This window comes from Danio rerio, chromosome 10, assembly GCF_052040795.2.
Source record: "Danio rerio strain M-AB ecotype USA chromosome 10, GRCz13ab, whole genome shotgun sequence".
Classification (NCBI taxonomy): domain Eukaryota; kingdom Metazoa; phylum Chordata; class Actinopteri; order Cypriniformes; family Danionidae; genus Danio; species Danio rerio.
Genome location: NC_141030.1, coordinates 37,518,584 through 37,543,966, shown reverse-complemented (window position 1 = coordinate 37,543,966; position 25,383 = coordinate 37,518,584). Strand labels below are relative to the sequence as shown.

Below are 25,383 nucleotides of genomic sequence, written 5' to 3'. Positions count from 1 at the left end.
TAATAGGCACCGCTCATGCGCCGTAAAACCGGAGTAACAGCCTTTTGTGCAGAGGTGTCGGCACGCAGCGAGTTTTGAAAGTCGTTTAAAGTTTATATAATATGATGATGATGATGATGATGATGATGTTACTTTCACTAAGCATGCCTTTAAAGCAGAAAGGAGGGATAATGAGTCAGGGAGGTAAGACTTCATAACATGATTTCTCAGCCATGATCTGGTCTAAGACCACAGATAATTCTATAATACATTTCTTGTATTCTTTAGAATTGTCATAATTAATTTTCATGCAAAAGGTTTCTTAAGTGATGTTGGCATATCACTCCAGTTGTTGTTTTCCAGTAATATTTAAGACTGATTTCTGTTATTTATTTAGAATAATAATTGTATATTAATATTAATTGTATTTATTTAGAATAAATCTAAATAAATTGTTATATTTATTGAATAACAAATCTAACAATTCAAGAGAGGTGGGGTGTATAGGGTGGTTCGCCCAGGGTGTCATTTAAACTAGAACCACCACTACTACCCTCCCCGATCGTCCTTGACAGCATGCACACAACTTCAATAGACAGCAATGGCTATTTAATATTTACCTTAAGCTACAGTATATCAATAGAAGAAGCTGCATTAATAAAATGGTTCAAAAAGCAATATGGATAAATAATATTATTAGGTATAGTGAGTGTGTATAGTAATGCCTTTCATTCAGTTTGTTCATTTGTTTGGGTAATTAATAAACTCATTATTCTTTCATTCATTTTCTTATCGGCTTAGTCCCTTTATTAATCCAGTGTCACCACAGCAGAATGAACCGCCAACTTATCTAGCACATTTTTACACAGCGGATGCCCTTCCAGCTGCAACCCATCTCTGGGAATAATAAACTCATTAATCTTCATTAATTTTAGACATGGCATATCTCGTATGATGTACAATAAAAGCACGTAAAAAAAGAAGTTATTTATACAGTATATGAAAAGTGTTTTTAAAATAAACATAGATTTTTATTTGGTTTGCACATGTACTTGCTGAATTATTTCAAAGAATAAATTGCAATATTTCAAGTAGAATTAATTAAATTAATAAAAACTACATTATTTCATTTACCAGAAACAAAAATATATCATTACACTGAATTCATTATTTTTTTTGTGTGCCACCCCAAGATTTGGTGCGGCCTCTTCTGGCCACCCCTAAGAAAATTTTCTGGGGGCTCCACTGGGCAACAGTAAGTCAAATAACCTCTCGTTACCAATGAGGTATGCAGAAGAGCATCTCTGAGCGCACAACACGTCCAATTTTGAGGCGAATGAGCTACAGCAGCAGAAGACCACACTGAGTGCCACTCCTGTCAGATCGGAAACTGGCAATTTGCACCGGCTCACCAAAAATGCACAATAGAAGGATGGAAAAACAGTCTAATCAGATTAGTCTCGATTTCTGCTGTGACATTCGGATGGTAGGGTCAGAATTTGGCTTCAACAATTTATGACCACAGTGTACCCATCTTCTATTGGCTACTCCCAGCAGGATAATGCACCAAGTCATAAAGCGAGAATCATCTCAGACTGGTTTCTTAAACATGACAATGAGTTCACTGTACTCAAATGGCCTCCACAGTCACCAGAACTCAATCCAACAGAGCACCTTTGGGATGTGGTGGAACAGGAGATTCGCATCATTGATGTGCAGCCGACAAATCTACAGCAACTGCATGATGCTATCATGTCAATAAGGAACAAAAGCCAGCTGCAACCCAGTACCAGGAAACTGTTGTATTAATGTATAGTTTAATTAAATATTAATAGAAAATGTAAAATCATAGCAGTTATCAAGTGGCATCCCATAATGACGCGTGACTATAGCCCTTTTCACACATGCAGACTTTTCCAGAAAATTACTAGCAATTTTCCAGAAAGCAATCATGCGTGTATGGGCCCTTTTTGAAAATATCGGTAAATTCTTTCCAGCAATTTTTCTGAAAGAGAAGATGTAACGTTACCTGTAATTTGCCGGAATGCTGCTCTGTGAGAACGCAGAAGGAAAATTGCTGGAAAGAATGCGTTCACGTTTAAAAAACGCTAACGTACGACATCTACTCTGACCAATCAGAACACTGAAATGCATAAACATCTGCTATGTTTTTGAAAATAAAAGCCTTTGAATATTTTTCCTGACACATTTAGCTGCTAGTTGTCAGATAATGTTTCTATGTTCCTTCCTAATGCCAAAACATTATCGAAAAAATGCTTATGATAAGCCGTAGTTTGTTTACCTTCAAGCTCTGCTTCAGTTGCTTGATGCTTGTGCCCGTGAAGCAGCCGGTGAGCGCCAACACACACACATATTATGTACATCTCGACATGTGAAAGTGTTCCTCCACATATTTTCATTGAAGTTGTTCACAATTCTTATCCTTTCACAGAATTTTAATGTAGTTAAATGTGTAAACAATTAGTTGAGGTTCGCATTGCTGCATGTCTCTGGGACAAAAAGCAGCTGCATGAATGCTAAAGCTTTAAGTGAAACTGTCAACAAAAGTCAGACTCCTTCTATGCTTACAAATACAAGCGCAGCTGTTTAGAGGCCATAATTGGTTAATGATGTCAGAATTTACCAGTATTTGGGAATGGATGTGTGAATGGTCTTTTCCAGGAAAATCCCGGATTGTACTTGCCTGTGCAAACAGCGCTTTTTTGAATTCACAGGTAAAGACGTTCCAGAAACTATCCGGATATTTACTAGTATCACTGTGTGAAAGCCGCTATTGTTGTATTGTATTATTTTGCTTCAACGACCACAGTAAAAAGTGTAAAAATAATAAAAATACTAAAATAATAATACTTTTACTAAAAATATAACACATTAACTGATTAAGTTTTTATTTTTAATAAAAAAAAATCTAAGATAATTTTGAAAAAAGACACATTTAGTGATTTCAATTTTACTTATTTATTTATAATGCATAATAGCCTACGGAAAAAGTGTCATGCATGTTTAGCGATCAAGCCAGTCCTTATCAGCAATTATTATAAAAATCTTTAGATAAAGCTCAGTGATAGGCCTACATTCATTTTTATAATCAGTATTTCAGGAGCAATGTCATGCTACATGAAAGCAGAACAGCAGGGTTGGTGTACAGCTTCAGGCAGCGATGACCAGTTTCCCTTTAACTACTGGTGTGTGTGTGTGTGTCTGTGTCTGTGTGTGTGTGTATTCTGTCTAGCCAAAGCTCCTGCAGACAGATTTTCCACGTCACTCTCTCGCTCTTTTTTTTAACTCTATCTTTTGCTTTATTTGGAAGACTCTGCTGAAACCAGTCCAAGCTGGCCTTAGTTGGTTTCCATGCACCCTCCAATCACAAGCATAAACATCACATCACAAAACCCCTGAGTTCATATTAAGCCCTGTCCTTTAAACATTGTTTGGGTTATTTTTAGTCACAGCTCTCACTTAAATAGTGTCAGGATTTATTTATTTTTAAACGCTCAAGAAGGGAAGCTGTGGTTGTATTTCGCACTGAATGATTCAGCTGCGTAGGAGCTAATTCATGCACATTGGGAGTCTTTGAAAGAAGAGAAGTCGGCCACCAACAGAAGGTCAATCAATTGATCCTCTCACCGGTGGAGTGCAAATCCGATAACACACATCCAGTCAGTCTGTCACACACACACAGGGATCACCTGCTAGTTTTCTTTTATCAATAATGAATTGAAATAAAGAGTGAATCGTCAATCGAATCAAACACTGATAAGACTACAATGGAGAACCATGAACTATATTTAAGCCGCCTGCAAATCCAGAGATATATGGAATGGATAACGGATATTAAAAATGGTTTTCCAAGTATCAAAGTCCTAAAAATACTGTAGGCTCATTAATAGATTGATGCTCATAGCCTTAATTACCATCTAAGCCTTCAACGATTGCAGATAATGGGATTGATGTCATTTTTCATTGGTTCCCACATAATATGTAGCATCAATATTTAAAAAGAAACTAGATTTTTTTGGTGTTTCCAATCGCTTAAAAAATGTTTTATTGCATATGTCAGAAGATTTGACTGATTCCATATGACTTAATAACTCGAAGATTAAAGTTTGGCCACCGTACATCCTTTATGCTACAACTATGCTCTTAGAAAGATCCTTTCTTTTATGTCGAATGACATTTCTTATTTGTCCTGTTTCTGAACAATAAAAGTGCAGATTTTTATTATGGTAGAAAGATAATAAAAAAAGCGTAATGCAGTTTTTGGTACAACGCCTGAAAGAAATGTAATAAACGAGAGCATGTGTTATAGAGTGCAACAGTCAGGTTCAAAAAGCGAAAACGTCAGAAAAAGTGGTTTTTAACAACTTATAAACCTCTAAACCTGTTGTAAGCTTTGAGGGGTTTTCAACCAATTGTATATTGAACACATGTGCTCACATTAAGTTTTAATCAGTGAACATGTTTAATAAACAGTTTAATCAGAAACATGTGCTCACATTAATTGTCTTTTTGAGACAATTGTGTTTAATAGTGGAATTTGTATTTAAAAAAAATACATGAAGCTGTACAGAAAATTCAACCAATTAGAAAATCCCAAAAAGTTTAGGTAACTCAAACCATTTGAGGAAACTGATTGGAACAAATCATTTAAGTTCAAACACTAATCCTAATAAGTAATATAAACTTAAACCATTTGAGAAAATGAAGAAATTTGAGCACAATAAAACCCAATAAATGAAGAGAATTCAAACCAACTGCGTACTGTAAAAACCCAATAAGTTAAGGCAACTCAAACCGTTTGAGGAAACCGATTGCTACAAACCATTTGAGGTAAAAAAATAAAAATAAAAAAATAAAAACTCATTTATACAAGTACTGTGAACTTATTCCATTTAAGCTAAAGTAATGAGTAATGTAAAGAACTCATTACCTTTAAGACTAAGTTCAAAACTCTTTTCAAATGAGTAGAAATTTTGAGTTAACTACACTCTCATTTGATAAAGTTGACTGTTGGGTTTTACAGTGTAGAGAGCAAGATATTTAGCCCTTCCCACTCCACGATGAATGAGATTCTGAGTAAGGTTTGCATTAAAACTGCTATGTAGATGTAAATGTGACCTATTAAGGTGGCATTCACAAAGAATAATGTGTCTACAAATGCGAGGAATTAAAAAAAATAAATAAATTGAAAAAAAAAAAAATGCCACCTACACCATATTATCATCAAATAAAACAGTGCCAAGCCAACTTTCTACTGTAAATAGAAGCTGGCAATATATTTGCCCCACCTCAGTTCTTCTGGTCCACTGCTTTGGAACTGATATTGATAAAAGGTGTATAAGTTTAAATTCTTTTAACTTCATACAGAAGAATATTTGAAAGAGGTCTTAGAGATTATTGCCATAGTAGTAGATACTAATGTTCCCAGAGAGTCTAGACTTACCCTCTTAGGAGATACACTACTTAATCAACAATTCATTTGAGATTTTGCAGACCAGCCCTACTAGCCACTCATAAAATGCAAAACTTTGAGATGGAAGGATTCTAAACCACCTTCTACCTCCATAAGAAATAACATAAATAAGATCTGAGGCAGCTTCATTTCTTACTTGGGTATAACAGGACAGAATGCTTAGATTTAACCTGACTTTTTATGTTTTCTTCATTAATTTATTCAAGGTTTATTTGTGGCACTACGGGTTGCAGGTTTGGGACATATACAGTATAGGGGAGTATGTGTGTGGATGAAAGATCTTTTAAGGTAAGATATTTAGAATATCTATTATGGTGTTCTTTGTTGTACTTTGTGTTTGACTAGGAAAAAAACGATAAACAATGTTTAAAAAACAAAACTTGATAGAGCATATTAAAAATGAAGCAATTAAGTGCGAGCAACTGCAAACTGGTTGAACCATTAAAATGTGATTTGATGAGTTTACCGTTTAGATTATTTTTTTGTGGAATGATAATATTCAGGTGACTACACTTAACAATGGTTGAAGTAAACTCACAAAAATGGTGTTTTTGCACATATCAGTGAATGTATTAATTACACTTCAGCTTTGTGTATATTATGAGAATTAAATGCATGACTTTGTAAGGTATACTTTGTAAAGTGTACAATGTATTTGTTATTTTAAAGCATTTTCACAATAGTATATGTTTGATAAATAAATAAATAAATAAATAAATAAATAAATAAATAAATAAATAAATAAAAATGAGTACAGAAATAAATGTGGTGTGTTTAGTGTATCATTATTTTTTTTATTTTATTCTTGATTTTCTTTTGGGACAATAGGGAATAAACAATTCTGTAAAGTTTCTTTAGCAATGTAAATTTACCAATATACATTTGTAAATTAGGCAAAACAGAAACGAATTCTACAACAATTTAAAATATTCAATTGGGCCAATAACATGACTGGGTAAACTTTATGGTTTTTTCAATTGGCTGGAAACATTATTTCTCATTGAGACAATGTTAACAGGCTGTTGCTACAATTGAATACAATCAGTTTGACTAATTTTTTAATTTAAAAATTTAGATGTGACTAGTCAAAGATAAATTTGAGTTTGGCCAGTAATTTATTTTCCAGTGTGTGTAAAAATTTATATGATGTATAGTATGTTTGTAAATAGCGCATTTGAATTGAAAAACACAGTGTGAATGCAACAAAACCATGACAGCTTAACTTTTTACTGAAGCCTTTACACATTTTGAGTTCAGTCTTTCTCAATAGTTTTGCAGAGTTTTCAGTCTACCATCAGTCTACCATATAAACAGCCATTTTTGAATATTCTGAATGAGGTCATAATTAAACTAAACAGAAATGGAATTAAGACATGTGGAGTATGCCGATTTTGGTGGCATTATTAAAGTGCAGTACAGACATTTAAACACCGCAATCAAACTATTGCCATTATGTACGACTTTTCGCCGAGTTCAGGATATTTCATACACACAACGCTGTTTGACACCATTTTTCTGCACCTACCGAGTCAGTGAAGGACCACAGACACCTGCATCGCGAAATGCACAGTTTTCCCCATATGGCGTGCGGTATAAAATTCTATTAAAACTTCAAATTTCCAGAAGTTCATACTCGCATCCAATATCTCGTTTGTCACAGGGGCATGCATGAAATGTTCCCATATGAAAGTGAAAGTGCCAAACTAAAGTTAAAGTCGACAAATTAACAATGAAACACCCGAAATTACATGAAACTCCAGAGGAAAAGCGGATAGTGTGGTGACACAATGATGTTAATCAATCTATGTGCTATAACATGTAAAATGGGATCATGACAGGAACATTCAAAAAGCAACTCATATAAACACTTTAATCATATTACATTATTGTCTAATTCAGATTAAGGCAAATAATTTGATAACTAAAGTCCATGTAAACTTAGTCAGTAAAGCACACAGTATGTAAAGATACAGATCTTTACACTGTCAGACACTGAACTAAAGAGTAATTTCATCTGAGTTTTGTAGATTCTCCACATTATCCTGTCCTTTTGTCTTGATGGGGGGTCTTGAATGAGTCAGCGATGTTAAAAATATGCAATATTGTAGGAGTTTGGATTTAAAAACTACCAGTTAAATAGGCTTTGTCACATTATTAAGAAATTTACCCGCAGGTGCCAGATAAGCACCAATAACTGGGAGGAATTTAAAAGTGTTTTCTAATTTTGATCAGTGTTCATTTTCAATTATCTCCTTTAAGATTTTTTTAAAACTGTGCTTCATTATATTTCTCATTAAGTATGCATAAAACTGCTTGTTTACTGCTTCTACAATAACTTCAAATAAGACTAAGCTGTGACCCCATAACTCAGGAAACTGTAGGTTGTTTTCTCATTTTAATAAGTGCATTTAAATTCACAGTTGTACAATTAGAACAACTGCTACAAATGCACATGTTTATATTATCTGGCAAGGCTGCAAGATATTGGAAAAATCTGACATTGCGATATTTTGTTTATGTATTGCGATATGAATACAATTTCACCAGATGGCTTGAATAGCTCTATTTGTAAAAAACAAACTAAATAATCAATCATTTAGATTGCTTGGGTTGATTTTTAAGGGTGTGAATCATGTATTAAAAAACGAATAATTACAATAGAGCCAAAACAAACAGGTATTTATGGTTTTCTGTAGCGTAAAACAGTATTCAGATACAGAAATGTAATAATGTAATGTCAAATAACACTGTATAGTCTCAATTGTTTTAATAAATCAGTACAGTTTCTCTTCATTAACTATAAAAGCTTTACATGATTGTGCCTGAATTCTTTACACTTTCTTGAAATGCCTGTAAAACACATGCAAATGATACAATCTGTTATGCTTATCAGTTGCAATGACTCCACAAATCTCATGTATTCTTGACTATAATATGCAACTTAACATTGCATATCCTGCGATGTGACTATTGCGGACACATATATTGCGATATCGATGCATAAACTATATATTGTGCAGCCCTATTATCTGGCATGCTTTCAGCTATTCTGTTTGTTAGAGTAGCTTTTCTAGCTCAGCCAATGGTGCGAGTTAGTTCATGCCATCCTAAAGGCTCTTTTTTGGCATTTATGGCTAATCTTTAACATCGATAGAGAATGTTTCCAACATAAAACACATACAGTACCTTATATTGGAAAAATAGCTGTTTAGATTAAATGTTCTTCACACTAAGACCTGCAAAGAGTTTTCACAGTAGCCAAAGGTGTGAGTTTCTTCATGTCACCGTAAAGGCTATTTTGTCATTTATGGCTAATCTTTAACACCCATGGAGAATGTTTAAAAAAAAACATGTACTTTATAGTGGAAGCTGTTTAGATTAAATATTCTTCACACTAAGACAATTGGTTATTGCAAGGACTGTTCACTAAAGAGGTCTTGGCACTACTTTTTAAGACTAAGAGACCTATCATATACCCGGCGTAAAAAGGTCCAAGACATGTTTGGTGCGATTTGTCACTATTTTCAGACTAGCGCAACAGTAATTTTCACGTTTTGAGTCATGTTTTATAAATAGCAAATTCATTTGTGCCACTTTGTGGACTCATGGGTGTGCTGATCTAATAGAGGCGTGTTAAGGCGCATTGTTGAAACATTACTATTTTGAGGAACTAAAATAGATTGTGTCATTGAACAGCTGAAAGCTGGTCTACAGTCCAGCGCAGAGGGCATTAGTTATGCGCCTATACAGGTCCAAACACTTACATATTGCTTAATCCTTAAAAAATAATAAAAATTAAGGAATAAAATACTACAAAAATTATTATTTTCTATTGTTGGAAAATAGGAATCTTTTTTTATTATTACTTTTGTCTTTTTCTTTTAATCAAACAATTATTGTATTGGTCATGTAAGGGTCATATATTAACTGAACTTCTACTGTTGTGTGTAAGTGCTGTGCATACTAATTAGCATTTTTGCAGAAGTAGATAGATGCGGGTCCAAAATTAAATTCAGCTCTGTAGAAACTTCCTGTCTGAAGAGAGGTGTTAAAACTGAACACAGAGCACAGAAAGTTGTATGCTTTTTTTTGTTGTACAGAGAATTTGTAGAAAAAGAGGAAGTATGTCTAAGGTGTGGCCAATGGAGGACTGAACAATGACTGACAAGTGACGAATTTCATTAAACTCCACCTGTTAATATCAGTTGTGTATATATGCTGGAGTAAGGAAATGTATGTTAGTTGCGAACCTCTTGAATGTAATTCTTGTATTGCATTGGGTTAATGTAATCAAATTATTCATTTGTATCTAATAAATTACTATTATTTTTGGCATTGAAGAAAACCCTCTCCAGACCTTTTCTTATTGAACATGCATGGAATTGGCTTGATATTCCAACACTATATAATATAAAAGCCATTACCTCCACGCCTTCTTCATCTCTGGGGGCTTTTTCAGTTCATTCATGACAATTTAAATTTGTACAATATTATTATAAGCAGTATTATTTATTATATGCATATTTATTTTTGTTTTAATAAAAACATTTAGATTTGTCCACCTCTCGTGTTTGGGAGACATAGGCGACACTATATGGGGCATAAGAATAGGACGTGTGTTTGGATATAACTCCACACATCGTTAATTTATTCGTTTGCTGGTAATTTGAACTGAATTTACAAATAGTTTTGAAACAACTCTTTACGTTTAACAAATGAAATTAAATATGTAGGCTAATTGATGTCTTCAGTGGAGTGAGTTTTCACAGTTTCCTTACTCTAAGAAAGTGAAGGAGTAAAGTTAATAGTAAAAGAGAAAGTAAAGAGGCCAAATGGAGGAGGCTTGTTCTTTATCCTAGTGCTGCAAATGATCTGTTTAACCATTTTCTCGTTAGTGAAGCGTTCAGTTTATCCACTCACAAAGTACAACCTTGTTAGACCATGTGCCGGGATGCAAACTGTATTGTCCCATCCTTTAAATATCAAAAGTGGATTCGCATATGTCCTTAATGCCTTTGCGTCATGCGCTTTAGACTTTGCACCTATCGTTAAAAATAGAGGCCTATATGTCTACAAAAATATGTGGAGTGAAGTAGAGATTTAATTATAATTCAGAATCCTAAAGCATACTTTTTAAGGCTAAACCTTTAGCATGCGCTTAGAGCAATTTTAGAGTCCTTAATTTCTCTCTCTCTTTTAAAATATGGAAAAGAGAAAAAAAACTATGAAAACAACAAAATTTCAAGTCACCTCAGCTTCTGTTATTCTTATTACCATATAAACCGAAAAGAGCCAAATTACCTTTAACAGAGGACTAAACCATGGTGTCTTGTAATGGATTATCACCATGCACGTCCACAAATAAATGTTATTCATGAACTAGCAGCTGGAAAGGGAATCTCATCTGCACCTGATAAAAAAAGAAAGAAATAAAGAATGAATGAATGAAGAATGAATGAGAGAGATGCAGCATTGTTTAATGAATGGAAACGTCAATCGAAAATGCCTGCCACTGTGCTCACAAGTGTCCAATCGACCCCTTTCTGTCTTTTAATTGTCCTGAAGTGGACACCACTTATTAGGATCCTACAGTAGCTCTGCTTTAATGAATGGCTGTAACAGAGTCATGAATATCACTGATTATTGCCAGAAATGTTGATGGCAATAACATGTGGAGAATCATTGAGCACAGAATCAGAAGAGGACATTTTCATTTTTCTCTATACTCTCAACAGAAATAAAAGGCTTTTGTCATCCAAACTGGATCTACTACTACTCATAATCTGACTGATTGCCCTGGGGAACAGCAGAAGGTTGTTGACTCAAATGTCCATTTAAAGTCATTACTAAGCCATTTAAATGAGAAACTCTATGACTGTGGGATTTTTACCCTTCTTCCTCCTAGATTTAAAAACAGACTCTGAGCTTTTAAAGGATGTCTGTGTTCACAACTGGTGTGTTTATTTGGATTAAAATGAACTCTGGTGCTATTGGCCTACTGGTGTGCTTTATTTGAATAAGTGTGAACAGTGTCATCTTAACCGTGATGTGTGCTAAACAAACCAGATGAGGCTTGCCTTGTTGCACAAAACAAGTTAAACAAACTCTGGGTGGCAGATTAAGTTTTTGGTTGGCAAAACCAAACAAATCCAACATGCTTAAGATCAGACTCAATGGTTTCACAACGCTTGATATACAATAAATGTTCTCGGTTAACTCAGAGTTTAGTCCAGAGTTTGTGATTAAAGTTAATGTGAACCGGAAATTGGGCTGCACGATATTGTAAAATTCTGACATTATAATGTTTTGTTTTTCTGTGATATAAATTGTGATCTACTTTGAGATATATATATATATATATATACATACATACATACATACATATATATATATATATATATATATATATATATATATATATATATATATATATATATATATATATATATATACACACACAAACACACATACATACATATACCTTAAAACAAAGTGTGACCAAAAAATCTAAGTATATAAACGTGTGTGTGTGTGTGTATATATATATATATATATATATATATATATATATATATATATATATATATATATATATATATATATACACACACACATATATACATATATACATATATATACATACATTTACACACACACACACACACACACACACACACACACACACACACACACACACACACACACACACGTATATATACTTTGATTTTTTGGTCACACTTTGTTTTAAGGTTCAATGCTCTCTCTCTTAGAAAACCATTTTGACTTTTGCTTCAATCAACCCCTAATTTGCTCCTAATTAATAGTTATTAGGGTAGTTTAGGTATTAGGTAGGATTAGGAATGTAGAATAAGAACATCCATATTATATGCTTTATAAGTACTAATAAGTATCTCAATAACATGCTAGCTAATAAGCAACGAGTTAATAATGAGAATAATTTCCTAAAATGTAACCAAATGTATTAATTTTAATTGATTGGGATGGTTCTGTAGGGGAGTGAGTGAAGTAATAAACAAACTACTAGCACAGATACATGAAATAAAGTAAAGATAAAAGTAAAGTCAACAGTGCATGCATTATGGTTTGGTATATGTAAATGTAACGATCCCATTGCATAGTCAACTCAACATTGCGTATCAATGTGACTATGCTTATACACGCATTGTGATATCGATGATAAAACAAAATATTGTGCAGCTCACTGAGACTTTTATCTCAGTATGTTAATGTACTTATACTGAAATGGAATATTGGAGGCTTTTATTTTGTGCATTTTGCAAAATGCCAAAAAGGCAGTCAAGCATATTTTCATTTTTTTAACCACGAGTAAATCTGATGACGAGCATGATCAAACAAGATCTCGAAAAGGATAGCGCGAGACAGAAGCAAAGCGAGTTAGCCAGAAAACATGATGGAAGAGGTAACTGTGGGTTCTTCCTGAAGTTTAGACTGAGTGAGTCATTTAAAAAAAAATGTTTTTACTTGGCACAGGTGAACTGAATAGTAATGTTTTATAAGATTTATGTTTGTAGCTACATGTTTGTTTGATTTTATCCATGGTTGACCATACACTTGTATGGCACAAAATGTGAAGCTTTTTGCAATATAATCATTTAATGACTTCATGTTCCGGGAATACTAAAATTGTCTAAAGTTATTTCCTAGATTTGTCCTGGAAATTATTTATTTACAAATTAAGTTCCAGGAAAATATCAATATAATGAATGCACACCTATGATCTGCTATAGATCAATCACGTGAACAATCACTGTTGCTCATTTGTAATTTTAACTATTCAAACCAAGTATTTGTGGTTGACGTTAGTGTAAATAGCCTCATTAAGTGTAGTTAAACACTCATTATGTTTTTTAGTCTAATGTAGTCTAAGTACCAAGAGAATCAAACTACAAGTGGGAACTCACCCTGAATATCGAAATCAAACCATTGCCCTCAAAAATATGTATTTATATCAGCAGTAACCTCACGCTCTGACTGAAAATACTTTCATCCACTCACCTCCATGTCCTTCAAAACTTTTTTCTTCTTCTACAGAACACATATTTTGAGGGATGATTCAACTGTTTGTTTCATAGAATGCAAATTACGCTTCTTTTGTGTTCTGCAAAAGGTCAGACGGGTTTCAGAATGACATGAGAGTGAGTAAACGATGACGGATTTTCATTCTTGTCTAAACTTCATGCTTTTCAAGGTTGTTTTGGGGAATTTTACTTAATTGCACTTTAAAGAATCTCAATGTTCATATTAATCACATTAATTACTCTGTGCTGTTGCTGAAACAAAAACATGAGACATTTAATATGTTCATTCATTCATTCATTCAATTTCCTTCGGCTCAGTCCCTTTATTCATCAGACGTTGCCACAGCAGAATGAACCGCCAACTTAACCAGTATAGAGCTGTACGATTTAGGAAAAATATCTATTGTAAATATCTCTATTGTTTTTTTTGTTTTTTTTTGTCAGATATTGCGGATATGATTTGATTTGCGAGTCAAACTTCAGCTCAATAATCTGTATCATAGCTTCATACTGTGAGTGAGTGTTAGTTAAAAAAAGGAACTGAAAATATATTACCTTACTCAAACATTTAATCAAATTAGTTTGTAAATATTCAGAAATAAAACACAAATTTTTCTCTAGAGAAAACAGTAAACACAAATAAAAAAGAACTTACCTTTCGGTAAACAAGTTGAACTCAAATTAGTGAGATAGTGTAGCTCATTATACAAACAAAAAATAATAATTATAAAAATACAAAACACTCAGCAAACTATCATGACTGAAGCAACTCTGAAATTGTACTTTGCTGTTGCTTGCTACTAGATTGAGTGTCACTGGTAATACTTTCATTTGACTTTTTAGCAAAAAACTCCTCATATTGCCTCCTGTGTTTTTAAGTGCTGGCTGTTGTACTTTCAAATGCTGGGGCAATAATTCTTACAAATTCCCTGTGTTTGTTCAGTGTCTGTGACTTTGAAACCAAAATATTCTCAAATTCCAGATATTCTCTGATATTAATTTGTCTATTAATGCATCTGAAGCAGCAAATGCCATCATCTCACTAGTCTGCGCATTCCTGTTTGTTTGTTTTTTGCTTTTTTTTTTATTGTAGGTGTTATGCATAATTCGGTTGCTTAATTCTGACTGGGCAGAACGAAAGTGTGCAGACTTATTTGGCTAGTATACATTTATATTTCATATGGCAGCCTCTTGCGATTAGCTAATCCCAGTGTTTCAAATCGCGATTGCAATTCAATTTCTTTTAATCATGCAGCCCTAATCCATCATGTTTTACACAACAGATGCCCTACCAGCTGCAACTCAGTACTGGGAAACAGCCATACACATTCACACACGCACGCACGCACGCACGCACGCACGCACGCACGCGCGCGCGCACACACACACACACACACACTATAAACCCATTAGTCAACTTTAGTTAACTCAAAATTTACTGAAAGCTATTTCTACTCATTTGAAAAAAGTTTTAAACTCAGAGTTGAAGGCAATGAGTTAACTAAATACTTAAATGGAGTAAGTTCACAGTACTCATATAGATTAGTTTAACTCAAATGGTTTGCAACAATCGATTTCCTCAAACGGTTTGAGTTGCCTTAACTTATTGGTTTTACAGTACTCATTCGACTGGTTTGAGTTCTCTTCATTTATTGGGTTTTACTGCTTCAATTACTCAAATGGATTAAGTTCACATTACTTATTAGGATTAGTTTTAAAAATTAAATGGTTTGTTGCAATCAGTTTCCTCAAATGGTTTGAGTAACCTTAACTTATTGGGTTTTACAGTGTACACTACGGCCAATTTAGTTGATCCATTTCACCTATAGCGCATGTCTCTGGACTATGTTGGAAACCGGAGCACCCCGAGGAAACCCACACAAGAAGAACATGCAAACTCCACACAAAAATGCCATCTGGCCCAGCTAGGATTCAAACCAGCAGCCTTCTTGCTGTGAGGTAACAATGCTAACCACTGAACCACTGTCACCATTTGTTAGTGTTCTTGCTTCTAAAAATAAATTCACTGCTTAATATCAATCAAAAAGCAGCTTTATACTACAACAAAATGCACCGCATAGTACATTTAAATGTAAATGTTGTTTGTCACAGCTCTTTGTCTCTGCAAGGTATCCGTAAAAGTTAAAAAAAAAAAACTTTTTGACTCATTGCTACGTCTTTGAAGGCTTCAAAACCTCCTTTCACAGGATAAAGAGAGCTGTAGTTTAACAGCTCAGAAAGCCTTAAGATGACAACACCAGCGCCGCAAACATTTTTTAAATGTGCACTGTGGGAAACTCTGTACACAGCAAAATATGGGGACCCAAAACAACTCTATGGGTGTTAATTTCAACACTTTGAAAGTGTCTCATGGGGTCCACTCAAAACAGAGTTAAATCAACACTTTCAAAAGGGTTGGCACATTGACACCGAAGTAAGGGTTAATTTTAACTCAGGGCAGAGTTAAAAAATGTAACCATATTTAACACCACCTGGTGTAATATATTGTTAATTTATTCAACTCTCTTGAGTGTAAATATGGTAAAAAAGTCAAATAGACTGTAACTTACAAAATAAAAAATATTTTATTTGAAAACATTCACAACTTCAACAATTCATTCAATTTTTAAAATGCAACAATGTCAAATATGCTTTAAATGTTTTATTAGTACAGACAGTATCAACAAGATATGATGTCCAAACTTGATGTTTCATCAGAGCAATTTGAAAGTTCAATATAGCGTCACTCATAGTTTTCTTCTGAACGCATAGTTTTCTTCTGAAATTACATTTTAAACAACTTGGCGTGCAAATCTTTCACTTCTGGTGTTTCCTTGGTCCTCCATATCAAACACAGCAGTTTAAATGAAGGTATAAATGCTGTAAACTTGTGTGAAAACAAACTGGAGCTAGGAAATCTCATCAAGCATGTCCTGTGAAAGATGTGCTTCCCAGCCACAGGATGACCTTTTTATCCATGACGATGTACAGTAGTAGCTGCTGATCGCTCGTCTGGTGGTTCCTGATGCACGGATATACTGTAGGGTGATGCTCATCTAAGAACTCTTCAAGACTCCAGCATGACTAAGAAAAATGTTTGAAAACAAATTGCAATCAAATTCTATGATATATTTAAAAGAACATTTAAAGTAAATAAAACATTCAAGAAATCTAAACTCACCTTTTGAAAATCTTCATGATGATCCACAACTTGACTCTCCCAGCTGGATGAGGTGACAGGATATGGAAAAGTAGAAAAAACACACACATCACTGTTGGATCTCCAAAAACAATTAGGTTAACCACTATGACTAGAACTGGAAAAACAGGCAGCTGTCTGTCCAGAATCCTGAATTTAACACAACACTTGGAGCAAAATTTAGAGGAGCTTAAAATCTTTTATATCATTTAGTGATGCTGACTTCCCCAAAATATTGGCCACAGTGTAAAAAATATTCATAAACTTACAGTTTTCTGTAAGCGTGTGCGTGCATGTGTGTGTGTTTGTGTGTGTGCGTGTTTCTTTACCAGATTCAACTTGTTAGGCCCTTTCAGGTCCAGTATTGACGCCACCTTTCCTGGAGTCTAGCAGATGTTTCAGGTCCAAATATAATCTAAAATATTAGGATAAGCAGAAGAGGAAAAGTGCAAAGCAAAGAGCAAAACATTATTTAAGTAACAGTTCACCCACAATACAAAACTTATCACCTTCATGTCATTTGTTATTCTCTAATGCTCTAATACCCTCTCAGCTTATTGTGAAACAAATACAGAACTTTATCAAACATACCTTCATTATTATCACCACATATGACCAAGAAGGTGTGCTTGGTCATTTCATCAACTCTGGAAATACACCATCCGTCTCTAATCAGCCACCGTCACAGGGTCTTGTGTTATTGTACAGAGAACTGTGGCTGTTAAAAAACAACAACACATTAGTATCTAACACATATGCATAACCTTCAGATAAAAAAAGAGAGATGAACATCACAAAGTATGCCTCACACTTTTTCACATATCTTTTGATTCAGATGTTGATTATTGATAATAAATCTACAAATCAAACCTGTATCATCATTAGGCTGCTCAAATATGAATCAGTTGATTCATTTTACAGACAGGTGGCTTTTTACAACGCACTAATAAAACGGAAATGTTGTGTACAGTACATGCTAAGTTTAGCCTATAGTTTTAAGCACAATATCATGCGGGAGAAAAAGCTTGACTAAGATGTTCCTGACAACAGAAATAGCCTAACTTACTAACGTCATCCCGAGTTGGGAAAAGTCATTTTCGGGGGATACAGAGTTGATTTGCGGGAGGTAGCGGGAGAGATGAGTACCTAAAGAGCAATGGGATGAGTTGCGCGCGACGTACCTGAAGAGCGGTGGGGGTGTCTTGCGCGCGACGTACCTGAAGAGCTGGGAGGGATGCGGTGGAGAGGGGCGTGCAAAGTGTTTAATGACCGGGCGGGAGACGCGCGATTTCCGGGAGATTATCATTCATTTGCGGGCATCTACTTGGGCATCTGGGAGTCTCTGTGCATTTGCGGGATAACGTTAACGTTAGTCCCGCAACTTCCGGGAGACTTCTGTAACGTTAAATGTCTGATAAAGTGCAAACGCGGTCATTTAAAGACATTAATGTTAACATTCCGACTTTAATGGTTGTCAACACTTAATATTATTCAAGCGTACGTTATCACACGAGTTATGGACTAACGGTATATGGACGGCCACGAATGAACCAGTTTAAAAGGGCCGCGGTGTTTAAAATAACCAAATTAACGTACACGAATAACAAACAATCATTTGTTTCAGTCAGGAAGCCTTTTACAAGTAAGCATATGTTCATTTACTCACCAGATATGTTTTAGAAACTCTCCAGAGCTTATGGAAACCGTCCTGTGTTGCCGTTAGCATCCGGGCAGAGTAGGCTAACGTTAGGCGGCTCCGGGGATTCCCTCGCTAGTTTGCTTGGAATTAAAGGAGAAGTGTCGATTTTATTTTACAGATGGGTAACAACGCACAAAATGGCATTAAGCGTGACAGAAATGTGTTGAACATGTACATTTAATGTTTTTATGCACTATGTATGCGTGAGCATATATAAAAACATTCTTGAAAAGAAGTCAATAGTAATGCAGTTAAGCTAGATACACAAACGACCATGAATGAACCGCAGAAGTTTAAAATTGTCACTCCATTCTAAAGTTATTAACTTAACAACATGTTTACAACTGTATTTCCTTAAAGAAAGTCAGTAAAATACCAACATTTAGGTAGTTTGACTCACCAGTTGCTGTTCTAAACCTCAGATGGAAAATGGCGGCTGGAAAATTCTTCAGTGACTGGGGCTGCATGAATTCCCGGATGTTGGAAATAACACCACCAAGTGTTGAAAAGATAACTCCTTGATTTCGCACTGAATAAAATCAATTCTAACTCTTATTATATTCATTTATCAAAATCTAACTCTTTAACGTCAACACTTTACTCTCAAATGCTTCAACACCGAGAATTTAACTCTGATGAATTTGCTGTGTATGAATGCTGTGTTCATCAAACAAAGGCAAAACATTTCTAAAAACCCTGACAATTCCTTTTACATCTAATTGACTTCAACTGAGAAAGGCTAGGCTTCAGGAAAGTGCATCCTCTGCTTTTGCAAAAGGCAAGACTTTAATCATTTAAAAAGACATACAAGGAGTTGCAATGTAACTTGCTTATTTGCCACAGAACAAAAAGGCAAACAGTTTTTTTTTTTGTCTGTCCCTTCCCTCAGAACAAGACTTCACTCCCACGAGCCTTTATTAAAACAGAAGTGCCTTTGGTCGCATCTCTAGCGCTTGATCTATGAATCTCGTACATCTGCTCAAGGTAAAAAAAGCAGAGTCAATTTCAACCACCATCTGTCGCACTCCGAGGGCATGAAGTCTCGACGCCATTCCCTCTTCTGGTCACAAATCAATTGAAAAAGAAGAGGTTACAATCTAAATGAGAAAGTTAGTGGTAGCCACAATTACAAGCAATCCGTTTCAGAAAAGAAAGTTATCAGATCCAGACAAAGTTAGGAATTTTGTAATAAGCTTTTGTTTATCCTCATTAGAAATCAGCTGTCACGTTGAAAGCTTGTTAATATCCAGTTTAAATCAATGAGCTTATTTGCTGTCAAACAGAATTCATCCGGGATATGATCTTTAAATGTAATACACATGATATGAATTGAATGTAATAAAAAAAATTATGAAATTTGGAAAGAGAAGGGAATGCTGATGTTTTTTGCATATATTTTGCTCTTATTAGGAGATTAAAAACATAAGTATTCAAGGCCTAAACTTGGAGCATCAGCAACATTATCTATTGTATTACTATCAGGGTTCATTTTAGGGGCTAATAAAGTTAACATGATCTTGATTTGAAAATAGATTTTTTTTTTATTTTTATCATGGGTTGTGGTTTCTTTGTTCTTAATGGCCTGTATAATTATAGTCCATGGTGGCACAGTGGCTCAATGGTTAGCACTGTCGCCTCACATGAAGAAGGTCACTGGTTCGAGTCCCAGCTAGGCCAGTTGGCATTTCTGTGTGGATTGTGCATGTTCCCCTGTTGGTTCCGCAGGGTTCTCTGGTTTTTCCCAGAGTCCAAACACATGGGCTAGAGGTGAATTGAATAAACCAAATTGTCGGTAGTGTATGAATGTGTGTGAATGAGTGTGTTTGGGTGTTTCACAGTACTGGGTTGTGGCAGGAAGGGCATCCGCTGTATAAAACATATGCTGGAATAGTTTATGGTTCATTACGCAATGACGACCTCAGAAATAGATGCTAAACTGAAGGAAAATGAATGAATGAGTGAAATATAGTCCACCCCTAAAATTAATCTAATTTGATAGTATTTTTACACTTTTGTGAGACATCAATCAAATGTAACTCACAGCCAAAGATAAGCCTTGTTTTAGAAAACCAAAACACCAAGTGGGTTAAAAGGTACTCTAAAAGTCTATGTTAAAGCAGTAGTCTGGTGTACCATTAACATTATTCACTTTCTAATTGATATTTGTATTAGGATACCAAAAATCATCATCACTGACTGTGTGTCTGGAGCACAGCAGAACCTCCAGTCTTCCCTCTATTCAAACAGACCATCAAGCTCCTCCAGAAAACCCAATGGCATTCCCAGGCAAGCAAAGAGACAAGTCCCTCCAGCATGTCCTGGGTTTTCCCCAGGTTCTCCTGCTGGAGGGAGAAGCCCAGAACAACTCTCCAGGTATAGACATCCAAAACAGATGCCTGAGCCACCTTAACTTTCTTCTCTTGATGTAGAGGAGTAGCGGCTCTACTGCGAGCATAATATATCGTACAATTATCATTATCACAATAATAGTGCAGTATATGCAATATCCATATTGCAGGGAAGTGAAATAAGTGTAATTCAGGAGTTCACACTTAGCTTACGATTAATAATAAAGCTTGATTAGCATGCTGTCCCAGGAGACAGCCTTTGGCTCCCTCCTGTTAGCAGGGCGAGAGGGGAGTTTGAGCTTAGGTAGATCTTGATGAACTCCCCTAACTTGTTAATGGCTAATGAGAGATTAAAGGGAAAGCTATCCTGCTTACTAAGAGCTCGTCTACAGTGCAATTTAACCAGGGAACCTGGAAGACACCCACGCGAGCATGGGGAGAACATGTAAGGCAGGGGTCTCAAACTCGCGGCCCGCGGGCCATTTGCGGCCCTCAGTGCAATATTTTGTGGCCCGCGCCGACCGCTGTACACTGACAGAATCAGCGGAGCGGGGAGAGAGAGCGCTTCCAGCTCCGCTGATTCTATCCGTACACAGCGGTCACTGGCATTCCCCGCCCGCCGTGTAAACAAAGGAGCGGGGATGCCGGTGACGTCACCACGCACCCCGCCCCTTTGTTAGACGCTGTGACGGGCGGGAAGAACCAAGGTAAGCTGTTCCCGCCCCTGCCTGCCACTCAGCTACATCCTGCATCTTACAGGGCTCGAAATTGCCCGAAAATTAATCTATTTATCAATTTTTATAATTAATGGTTGTAGTGCGACCTGTTTTGATTTTTTGTAAAAACATGCTGAATCGCTCTTCCCTGCCGCTATATTGGTTCATATTAGCTGTCATTCACTCAAGGTATTCCGCTGTCAGATGACAGGGAAGGAGCTTTTATGACCACGGGAAATGCAAACGGCAGAAGAGTAAAAACTTAAAGCACACAGGTTTGCAAACCCCACCTAAAATTGAGGTGCAGATGAGAGCGATCATGACACGTCACGTGGTGAATAATGATCCACCAGCTGAGATCAATCGAGTACGCGCTTCATGGAGAAGGCGCCCGAATCTCCATGCGTTGCATTCACTGCGTGTTCAGCGCAAATGTCCGCTAAAAGTCAAATCTAATACTGTACATATCATCGCCAAAGAAGCTCGCCTTTACTAAGTTTACACTGAAACTGCGTCTCATAACAAACAGCGGTATTCCGCCGGTGGTCATCGCAATAATCTTGCGCTGCCTGCTCATAAATTGGGTCGGCTGACTCTCCTGCTTTTCCACAAACACAGAAAAATGAAGATCATCTCAGACTGAACCTTTAAATTGACACAAACTGAAACCAAATCTTTTAAAGAGTGATAGAAGTGAGACTTTACTTTCTTTCTTTTGTCTATTCTTTTTTGAGGTGTATATTATTTTTATTTTTTATTTATTTACTGATGACTGGTTTGCAGCTTTCATCATTGAATTGAATGATTTATTATAATCTTTTGTTTGTTTTGTAGCAGAAATATTATTTATTAAATTGACATGCATATAAAAACAGCAGTACAAAATAAATATTTCTTACTGCAATGCTTCATTTTTGTTTGATGCAAACTATACAATTATTTTTTATAAAGTAACAGACTTTTTAGCAGATAACCTACATTCATGCACATTCAAGGCAGTATCATAATGAGAAATGTAATTCATTGTTACTATTATTGTCATTTTCATCATCATTAATATTCTATAATTATTAGACATTCATTTTGGAATTATTGCACACAAATATCAATGTCTTCGCAGCATTAGTTAGATAGTTTTTTCTGGATTTTGTCAGTCCTATTGATGTTGTTTTAAAATACAATAAATCCCTTAAAAAGCAATTTGCAGCTGTGCTCATTCATTTTTGGTGGGTGCTCCTAAATCTTTTCTGGTGCTCCTAAATTTATTTTGGTGCTCCTAAATATTTGAAGTTGGGAGCACCGGTGCTACCAAGTAAAAAAGTTAATTTCGAGCCCTGTCTTATATATATTATAGGTAGATACAGACTGGTACAGACTGATGTGACTGGAGTGGGGTGGGGATGTTTTATTTATACATATATACGCCTTTTTTTAGGTGAGGGAATGGAAGTTTTGAGTGAGTTCCCCCACTTTTTTCCCTAGGATTAGGTCTTTTTGGGAGCACATATTTGTGTGAGAAGTTATTCTCCTTGAACTTCAATAAGTCAAAGTACAGGTCTAGACTTAATGATGATCATCTTCAAGCCATACTGAGGGTCTCAACTGCTTCCGCTCTAAAGCCAAATGTGGTTCAGATTTGTGAGAAGAAGCGCTGTCAAGGAGTAGGCAAAAGATGCCATGTTCAGAAGAACTGTTCATAATCGTCACTCAATGTTCTATTAATGTTCAGGCCACTTCATGTTCAGAAGAAATAATTAAAACTGTTAATAATGACATTTGAGGACTTTTTTTTGTGAAATCCCTTATGCGGCCCAGCCTCACCCAGACTTTGCCTCCTGCGGCCCCCAGGTAAATTGAGTTTGAGACCCCTGATGTAAGGAGTCCAGTAAGGACTTTTAACCATTGACATTTCCTGCTGTGAGGCAACAGTGCTAATCACTGCAATAGTATCTGGATGCAGCCTTTATGATGCAAGCTAAGATTGCATCACTAAGCGATGCAATGTCAGACACAATACCACTCAAATGGAGCGAGTGACGTCACTGTGAGGGTTAGGGGAGCCCATTAAAAAGCATTGAATGCAGCTCAGATTGCACTGCACCAGGTCTGCATCCAGACCCCTGTCAATCACTGGGCCCCTTTGTCACCTAATCTAGAAAAAGAAGGTAGGAGTAGGGGTGGAAGAAGGGATTCTTTAAGACGAAGATACTAATGTAAGAAACTCAGAGTTAGGAATCATCTGGGGCCTGTTTCAGAAAGGAGGTTAACTGAAAACTCAGAGTATTTTAACCCTGAAATGAGAGAAACTCTGGGTTTTCCGTTTCAAAATGGCAGGTTTGTTAAACTCGAGAAAGCAGGGTAAGTCAAGCCTGTTTCTGAAAGAAAGGTAACTTTAACTCAGAGTCAGTTACTGTGGTAACTTACTCTGTGAATCTAACCTGGTCAGAAGCAGGTTTTATTCTCTAAACTCAGAGTTTCTGTCGGTCTCCTCAGCTTTTTTAAAGATGAAGCGGTATTTCTCGCCATAGCCTTGCGTTTCCACCCACCTATTTTTATGCTTATTTTGGATACGTGCATAAAAACGATTGATAGAAACGTCATGATGCACATAACTTTTTTAAATATGCATAAAAAACGCGCATAACTGAGTAGGATAAACTTTTATTCGATAGAAAATGTGCGCATAAACTACGATGGAAACACTTTTACTGAACAAATTACAGTATGTACATTAAAAAAAGATCATGATCATATGATAATGAATGTGTGTAAATGAACAAACCAGCAGGCTGAGCACACTGTAACATGTCAAAAAATATTGTTTTAGTCATTCTAAAATGCCTTTACTGTTTCAGTATTAGTGTATATTATTAATTACCTCCGAACGTCTGGTGCGTGTCAAGAGTCTCCGCGTCTCATGGCTTTAGACGCCCCCATGTGTTCATTGTGTTTCAGCATTGTCTTCTGACATCGAGGCGCAAGTACATTAATTAGGTTAAATAAAGAATTAATTGACGCAGCTTCTTCTACCACAGTAAATTCTGTTTTTACTGTTGATATTTGGTGCCAGTTTAATCAGGAAGTGACGATTTTTTTCTCTTTGACTCGTTGGATGGAATTTTATTCGCATCTTTTATGCAATATTCCAGTTTTGCACATACATTTATGTAATATATTTGGATGGAAACATAGCTATTGCCTACATTTTAGTCAGAAGAACTGTACGAGAATGGCTTATCCTTTTTTAATAAATAATTAAATTAAATTCACCTTCGACATGCACTGTAACTAGATTAATGGGATTATTATTCTTTCTAAAAATTATTTTTAGTACTGCTTACCTTCTAAAATGTTATATTAACCTCTATCACTTGATCAATAAAAAAGGCAGACACACAAGTGCACTGTTAAATCATTTAAAACTAATAAATGTATAAAAAAGTTTAGAAAAAAATATAAACGTCACAAATTACATTACTTATTTTATTATACTTAAATATTTAAATACTTAAAAAGTGAAATTACGCATTAACTTGAGCAGCTGTTTTCCCACGCTAACTGTCTCTTCTTCACTGATGGTTGCTTCTTTTCAAATATATACGCTCATATTTGCTATAACTTTGCATGAGAACATCAAGTTCAGCTGGAGAAAGAAATGGTGGTCTCTTTTATAAGATATTGCCATAGTCACTCGTAATGTCTGCGCTCCATTGATAATGCCTTTTTAAAGTCACGGTGTGCGCGCTTAACTCTGAGTTGGTCTACTCGAAGTTGATTGACCCAACTCAGATCAGCTATTCTGAAACCGAAAACTCAGAGTTTTTAATCTCTCGGTAAATCAACTCAGAGTTCAAGTTTAAACTCTGAGTTGTTTGAACCTCCTTACTG

At 35.6% G+C, this 25,383-nt stretch overlaps 2 protein-coding genes across 4 annotated transcripts in view; one reads left to right on the top strand and one right to left on the bottom strand.

Annotated features, from left to right (window-relative positions):
- The window catches only part of LOC147842141 (uncharacterized), a 1,078,568-nt gene that overhangs the window by 977,447 nt on the left and 75,738 nt on the right, over positions 1-25,383 (top strand). The window lies entirely within an intron of this gene.
- rxfp2a (relaxin family peptide receptor 2a) overlaps positions 1-25,383 on the bottom strand; it is a 135,820-nt gene that overhangs the window by 108,448 nt on the left and 1,989 nt on the right. For both annotated transcript variants that reach the window (XM_087269772.1, XM_087269771.1), the window contains exon 2: positions 10,775-10,883. The gene's annotated coding sequence lies outside the window, so the exon portion shown is untranslated. The remainder of the gene's footprint in view (positions 1-10,774; positions 10,884-25,383) is intronic.